The sequence below is a fragment of the Rutidosis leptorrhynchoides genome, chromosome 5 (assembly GCF_046630445.1).
Source record: "Rutidosis leptorrhynchoides isolate AG116_Rl617_1_P2 chromosome 5, CSIRO_AGI_Rlap_v1, whole genome shotgun sequence".
NCBI classification, from domain to species: Eukaryota; Viridiplantae; Streptophyta; class Magnoliopsida; order Asterales; family Asteraceae; genus Rutidosis; species Rutidosis leptorrhynchoides.
This window is the reverse complement of record NC_092337.1, coordinates 210,598,376-210,607,121: the sequence shown is the minus strand read 5'-3', so window position 1 is coordinate 210,607,121 and position 8,746 is coordinate 210,598,376. Positions and strand designations below refer to the sequence as shown.

The following is an 8,746-nucleotide window of genomic DNA, read 5'->3' as shown; positions in this document are numbered from 1 at the left end:
TGGAAGTAACGGAACCTCTAAGTATGGAAGATCGAATGAGAGCCACAAGCACGGGCCAAGGACACGCCATTATTAAGCCATACATTAATGCGCCAGATTATGAAATCAAAGGACAAATCCTACACATGGTAACTAATCAATGCCAATATAGTGGTACGCCAAAAGAAGATCCAAACGAACATGTTCGAACCTTTAATAGGATCTGTACTCTATTTAAAATCAGAGAAATTGAGGATGAACAGATCTATCTAATGTTGTTTCCCTGGACTTTAAAGGGAGAAGCCAAAGATTGGTTAGAATCGTTACCCGAAGGAGCGATTGACACATGAGATGTTTTAGTTGAGAAATTTTTTAAAAGACTCTTTCCGGCATCTAAAGCCGTGAGACTTCAAGGAGAAATTGTTACGTTCACACAAAAGCCAAATGAAACATTATATGAGGCGTGGACAAGATTCAGAAAGTTGTTGAGAGGATGTCCTCAGCACGGTTTAGACACTTATCAAATAGTACAAATATTCTACCAAGGTGTCGACGTTGCTACACGAAAAGACATCGACACAGCAGCTGGTAGTTCCATTATGAAGAAAACCGCTACCGAAGCTCACAAAATCATTGATAACACAGCCTCCCACTCACATGAGTGGCATCAGGAAAAAGATATTTTTCGTTCATCTAAAGCGGCTAGAGCCGATTCTAGCCATGACTTTGATTCCGTTTTCGCAAAAATAGATGCTTTCGAGAGACGAATGGAAAAGATGACTAAAGATATTCACGCAATACGAATCAGTTGTGAGCAATGCGGTGGACCACACTTAACGAAAGATTGTCACATTGAACAAACGATGGAACAACAAGAGAATGTTTCCTACATGAACCAAAAGCCGGGAAATAATTATCAAAATAATTATCAACCGCCAAGGCCAAACTTTAATCGAAATCAAAACATTCTTTACAATCCAAATGGACCAAACAATAACTCGTACAACCAACAAGGTCCGAATAACCAACCAACTCAAAACAACACTTTCAATCAACAAAGACCTAGCTTGTATAAACCACCACAACAAATCAAAGAGAAAAGGCCAAATCTGGAAGAAATGATGGCAAAGCTAATGGAATCTGAAACACAATTTATTACATCTCAAACCCAAACAAATGAGAGGTTTGATCAGTCATTTAGAACTCAACAAGCTTTCATTCTGAATCTAGAAAAATACGTAGGTACTCTTGCTAGCATGATGAGTGAGAGGGAACAAGGAAAGCTACCGAGTAATACTGAAATAAATTCTCGAAATGAGAATGTTAATATGGTATCAACAAATTCTGAAAAACTAACACCAGAAGATGGGAAGGTTTTAGATATGAGTAACAATGAAAAAGTTACACCACCACCACCACCCGAGTATGTAAAGGCAGTGGTGGCACCATACAAACCACTCATCCCGTTTCCAAGAAAAGGAGTTGAGTATGAGAAAGTAATAGGTAATAAAGTTTGATACCTCTGATAAGAAGAAGAAGAATAAGAAAGTGCAAGAAACAAAAACCATAGAAGTAAACTCGGTGAAGACAGTTCCACCAAAACCTCCACCCAGGGTGGGTGATCCGGGTGAATCTATTGTTCCTTGTCTACTTAGTGATTGTGTCATGTATGATGCACTAGCAGATTTAGGTGCGAGTGTGAGTGTTATGCCTCTTTCATTATATAAGAGATTAGGAGTAGGAAAGTTAAGTTCAACAGAGATGAGTGTTCAACTCTTTGATCAAACCATTAGGCACTCAGTTGGAATTGCTGACAATCTACCCATTCAAGTAGGTAATTTAACCTTTCTAGTCGAATTTATTGTCAATGACATAGAAGAGGACTTAAACATTCCTCTAATTTTAGGTCAACCATTCTTAGCATCCACCAGGGCGTTATTTGATGTAAGATAGGGCAGAGTGACACTTAGTGATGGTGGCAAATCGGTCACCTTTGTGATTCGAAAGACTAAATCTCCACCAACCAAAACCGTTGAACCAACAAAAACAATTGGTAAGAACCATGTTGTTTTACCAACTCCAACGGTAGTGCTTAACAATAATAAAATGCCTAATTGAGGGGAAGATGAAGTAACACCTAATGATGACCTGATAACAAAGAACCTCATTGTTGATACGAAATTAAATGATCTCGTTATTAATAGTTCAATGAAGAAACTTATTAAACGGATTCGCGTTGCTAGAACCAAGGGAACTTTAAGTTATGTAACCGGTTAGTATCCAATCTTTCGCCTAAAGAAAAGGCGAAACTAGTTGAATTTTTGGATGTTACACAGGAATTCGACCAATGGCTTAAAGCAAAAGTCACAGATATGCAAGTTGATTATGGTCCAAAAGAAATTGGTGATGAAGTTAATCACAATTTCGACACCACAGCTACCTAAGTGTGGGGAGATTCAAATGTTCTAAAAAGAAAAAGCTGTCTAGAGTTAGTTGTTCTGTTCTCGTGTAGTTCCGAGAATGGAATCCGATTGGTCTTTTCCACTAGCAGACACGAAAGAACTAGTTTTCTCCCCCTATTCTGAATTTTTGTTTTGTAGGTTTTGTATGAAATTAATTTGCATTTTTTAAATTTAATTTTTGTGTGATTTTAAAAAACAAAAATTACTTTATTTCATTAAGTTAAAAAAAATGATTTCTAAAATTCATCGTAAGTTGAAGACTAGGTCATGGAACCGAAATTGCTTTACCCGAGGACGGGGCAAAAAATTTTGTTATCATTATTTTTAATTTTAATGATCTAAAGTATAAAAAAAAATTAAAAAACCCAAAAATATTTGCTTTTAAAACAATCGCTTTAAAAACGACAAATTTTAAATTTTATCGAGGGACGGACTAGGTAAACATACCGAAACTGCCTAAAGTAAAAGGAAACAAAATTTAAAAATAAAAATAAAATTATTCATTTAAATTGTTTTAATAAATAAAGGTTTTATAAAAAAAAATATAATAAAAATATTATGTATGTTTGTAGTCTATCTTATGTACAAAACAGGGTAAAACAGCGCACTTTCAAAGACTGACATTAAGTTCAGCAAAAGCTACTAATTTTGACGACAAGACGCAAAATATCAAATGTGATATAAAATAATATGTTTGCAAACTCGGTATTTTTAATCACTTTTCTACACTAATCACCCTAATAAATTTATAATTATAGTCTGATTTCAAGCAAATGAGGGCATTGCATGATCTCAAGTGTGGGGAAGGATTATAAATTCTCTCGCGTTTAAACTTAGTTTATTTGCCAAATTTTGTGAAACTTTGAAAAAATTTCAACTAAATGAATTCAAAATCATGTTTATACATATTTATGAACGATAAAACTAGGTGTTAATGCCGAAATTATTGTTACCTAGGAGAGAACATAAATGGAGAAACAGCCTAAAATGCTTGAATTCATTTAAAATGAAATAGAAGAGAATAAAAAGGCAAAGAAAAGAATAAATAAAAGCTAAGTGTGGAAAGAATTTACCAATTTCTTTAAAACACATATCACATATTTGGTACAGATTATTGTAGGTACTTTTGCTTTGGACTAAACTAATCAGTTTTACCCGATTCTCTGTAATATATTTGAAAGAAAGATGGATCTACAAAATGAATCAATTCCATCATTAAAAGGAAGTAAAGTCTTCCGAAAAAGAAATGCGCTTCTTGATTTAGGTCAAGAAGTTGTCGTCCAGACCAGCTGTAGGTTGACGAAAAATCTAGAAGAGTCATCTCTAAAATCAGCAGGAAAACCACGGACCTCAGCATCAAACAGGATCGCCAAGTGGTCAGACTTATCCTAACCATGAGAGGATCTGTCTCGTAAAATGGGGAGGGCGCCGTGCAAATTAGCTTGATATGACTAATGAATCAGACCCCCAGAAAGGATAAACTCCTTAAAGATCAAAAATTAGCTTTTAAGCCTGATATTATTCAATCCTTGAGATTGACCTTAAAGATTGAGAATTAGAAACTCATGGAATTCGATGATATCTAAACTCGAGCTTGAACGAGAAAATATTTTGATCAAAATTAAAACCGATTTGTTTTCTGAAAATCCATTTTCAATGCGTTCATTACCATTGAATGTAAAATCCTAGGAATTCATCTGAAATTCATTAGGTCACCTGAACCAATTCGGGTGTCAACCGTAAGAACGGTGGTTGCATAGCATGGTTGAAGACAGGACCTTGTGCCAGAACGAAAAATTATAGGGTGATATTTACTATTGCTCCTACAAAGGATAGTAATTGCATCCGACACGTTGTAGACCATGAACATCTGCATGTCATTAGACATTGCCTTAACAGTTGCTTATTCAACGCTTTCCTTTACAACGGGACAGTAGTTTACTGAAAGGTAATATACGGAGAAAGTATACTGGACATGTGCTTTCCTAATACAAGGATTAGCAAGTGGGTGACACAAGACCACAAGTTTTGAGCTAAAATTTTAAAATCTGAAACCCACAAAAACATTTTGCAACACCGGAGAAGGGTTATTCCGAAAAACTTATCTAGGGTAAAAGCTAGAATGAATTTTCAAAAGACCAAATGTTTTCATAAAGATCCAATTTCCTTAAAACGATCTAAATTTTCATACTCATGTAGGACTGTAAACCACATCGTTACTATCATTGTTTATACCTCCGTATCAAAATCACTGATGTATAAAGTGTGAGAATAAAAAAAAAGTGATTCGAGTGAAGTGTGATTTTATTTCAAGTTATGTATTGCTTGAGGACAAGCAACGCTCAAGTGTGGGGATATTTGATAGTGCTCTAAATGAACATATATTTAGGCGCAATATCGTTCCAATATGTAATATTTTTAGTTATAAATATTCTATTTTTAAGTTGTAATCGTTTAAATAAATAAATGCGAAGATGAAGCACGAAGATTAAAGAATTGAAGAAAAAGTGCCACTAAAACTAGAAAAGGGTCCTTAAAGCCATAGTGCACTCAAAAGCGTCCTAAAAAGTGAGTTAAAGAGTTGCGCGGATTTTGGGAGTTAAGGAAAATTATTTTTTGTGCAAATTACAAGTTGTGAAACGCAAAGTACAAGATATCTCCGCGTATGAAAGGACGTTCGAAAATCCAGAACCGAGACATGAACCGAGCATCAACGCGCGAGTCAATGGAGCGAAAATTACAAGTCAACTATACACAAGAATATAATATAATATATATAATTAATATAAATTATATATTATATATATATTTAAATAAAACGTCGGCAAAGAAGAAAACAAATCAATGTTAGCTGTCATAGTGGGCCATGCGATCGCATGGCCTGGAGGCATAACTTCCATGCGATCGCATGGCAGTAAAGTTGTGGCCTGGTCCTATAAAAGCCAGCGAATTCGACGAGTTTTAGAACATCTTTTTCTTTTCCTTCTCTGTAACGAAAACATATATATATATATATATATATATATATATATATATATATATATATATATATATATATATATATATATATATATATATATATATATATATATATATATATATATATATATATATATATTTATAATATTACGTTTAAATTAAGTTTAATAATAATTGGGTTATTGTAAGAAATGTTTTAAGGTTTTATAAGACGGAACTCTGTCCGTGTAACGCTACACGATTAATCACCACTGTAAACTATGTTCTTCCTTTTTAAATTAATGTCTCGTAACTAAGTTATTATTATGCTTATTTGAGCCAAAGTAATCGTGATGTTGGACTAAATATTATGACGGGGTTATTGGATTTTGTACCATAATTAATGTTTGAATAAAGACCGACACTTGTGGGCATTTGACTATTGACTATTAATAGATGGGGGGTATTGTCTAATTGAGTGACAACTCATTGGAGTCTGTCGAACCTATCTTAAAATTAATTAACTTAATAATTAATAATGATTATGGTTATCCTATTTAGTAACATTCATACGGAATCTATTATAATCATTTAATTAATTATTCGGGTTGGGTAATTGATTATTCAAACTGATCAAGTGGGTAAATTATATTCATATCTAATCAAAATAGGGGTGGATTACATACAGTGATAACTGGTGTAATTGTTAACAGAAGTGATAACTGCGTCACAGTTTAAATCCTTAATTAGTTGGAATATTTGACTTCGGGTATAAGGGTAATTTGACGAGGATACTCGCACTTATTATTTATGACCGATGGACTATTATGGACAAAAATCAGATAGGTATCAAACAAACCAGGACAAAGGACAATTAACCCGGGTAACAATTAATTAAAATCAAAACGTCGAACATCATGATTACGGAAGTTTAAATAAGCATAATTGTTTTATTATATTTCTCATCGTAATTTTATTACTGTCATTTTTATTTATTGTCAATTAAATATTGTTATTTATTTTATGCACTTTAATTATTGTCATTTACCTTTACGCTTAAAATATAAAATCGACAAACCGGTCATTAAACGGTAAACCCCCTTTTATATATTATTACTAATATATTACTAATATATATATATATATATATATATATATATATATATATATATATATATATATATACACAAATATAATTGTTTAAAAAATATAGTGTACGCAATAAGCCGTCTCCCTGTGGAACGAACCGGACTTACTAAAAACTACACTACTCTACGATTAGGTACACTGCCTATAAGTGTTGAAGCAAGGTTTAGGTATATCCATTCTATAAATAATTAAAACTTGTGTAATTTGTATCGTATTTCGTACTACACGCTGCACACATCATTAGGCTTAATCAAAGATCCTTCGTTTGGATTTGTTTAATTAAGTATTGCATGAAAACTTAGTATTAATTGACTTTTAGCTAGTAACTTGAGTTGATCTACATGGTGTTTAATAACTTATATAATTTATCAGTCTATTTGCATATTGATCCTCATCACAAGATTGGTATGTATCATGTAATTGAATTGAACATGAAGAATTAAGATGTTAGTTATGCACATCACATATCTAGCATATGCTTTAAGTCTTACTTATTGATTAATATGCAACACTTAGTTTAACCTATTAAGGGATAATAATTGGTCTATGATTGTTATTCTTCTTTGTGTTACTATAAGTCATGAAACTTATCTATTATGAATCCCGTATGAATTGTTTATCCATATAATCACTTGTATCTTTACTTGTATCTTTATTTGTATTTTATCTTGAATCTTCAATTCCTTATTTTGTTTTGTTTATTTTTAAAAGCAAACTCTTTCCTAAGAGAAATTTATCCCATAAAAGACATAAAAATATATGTTTAATTCTTTAATAAGAATTAATTAATAAAACAACTCTTATCCTTTCCTAGCACTTCCCTTGGGACGATAACCTATATTACTACCTCTGATCTGGTTTTGTTGCTCGTTAGGGTGTTAAAGTGTAATAATAAAAGGTTTTATAAATTTAAAAGTTGAGGAATAAGCTACGCACTTCTGCACACACTTTCAACACATCAAATTTTTGGCGCCGCTGTCGGGGAAGTGTAGCGCGGTAAATACGGAAGTTAGATATACTTTGGTTATTAATATTTCTTGAAAACGGGTGATGACTGTCTTCCTTTAGGGGAGGGTTGCTGGGGTTCCGATTTAAAGGCTCCTACCCAAACCTAGACGCTGATGGGTCACTTAAGTATTGAAAGATTCAATAGGCCGTATATGTTTGATTATTCGTTGTTATGCGATAAAACTTGTTATTTAATATTTATATTATTAATTACGTCCTTAATATTTAATATATTTATTAATTTAAAATTTACTTATATCCTAAGATATTTCATAAACAGGAAATTTAAATACATAAATCCTTTAAGGCTTAAAAATTTTCTCTTAAAACATTTCTTTTCATGATTTTAGATCACATGATTACTCGGTCCAAGAAAACGGTCTTACAAAGAACGTTGTCAAATCCTGATATATTATTTAAACTTTCTAAGGATTCGAAAATTGTTAAGAAATTAGATTTCCAAGAAGGAACTACTTCTAGTGATGATTCATTATCTAGCCCTCCGTCTAGTCCTGATTATAATTTGGGATCTCTTTTTGGTTCAGAAATTAAAATGACTGATTCAATGGAGGCGTTAATGAAAGCTGGTCGGGAAGGATTAGGTCATGCTATTACTCAGCCCGAAATAAAAGAAAATTTTGATATTAAGGTTCCTATTTTTCATTTGTTAAAAGATAATCAATTTAGGGGTACGGAGAAGGAAGATGCTAATGCTCACATTTGGAATTTTAAAGATATTTGTAATTTGTTTAACATTAATTATGTGGAAAGCAATATTATTTATCTCCGTCTCTTCCCATGGTCACTGAAAGATGAATCTGGGGAATGGTTGAACTCATTACTGAAGGAGATATTACTAGTTGGGATACAATGGTTGAGAAGTTTCTTACTCGATTCTTTCCTGCATCTAAAACTGTCACCCTTCAAACTGAAATTGCTAATTTTTGTCAGAAAACTAATGAGTCTCTTTATTCTGCTGGGGTTCGATTTGGTCAAATGCTTAGAGGTTGTCCACAACATGGTTTGGATAATTTTAAAAAGGCAACTACTTTCTATAAGGGTTGTGATATTGCTACAAGAAGAGAGATTGATACATCTGCTGGAGGAAACATTATGAGAAAAACTGCCGAAGAAGCTGAAACTCTGATTAATAAGTTGGCTGCTCATTCCCATGAATGGCACCAACACTT

At 32.8% G+C, this 8,746-nt stretch overlaps 1 non-coding gene across 1 annotated transcript; it reads right to left on the bottom strand.

Moving 5' to 3' along the window:
- Positions 1–383: 383 nt before the first annotated feature.
- On the bottom strand, positions 384–490 carry LOC139851109 (small nucleolar RNA R71). The gene has a single exon (XR_011760469.1). It is a non-coding gene; the product is annotated as a small nucleolar RNA R71 (small nucleolar RNA).
- Between the last annotated feature and the right edge of the window lie 8,256 nt (positions 491–8,746).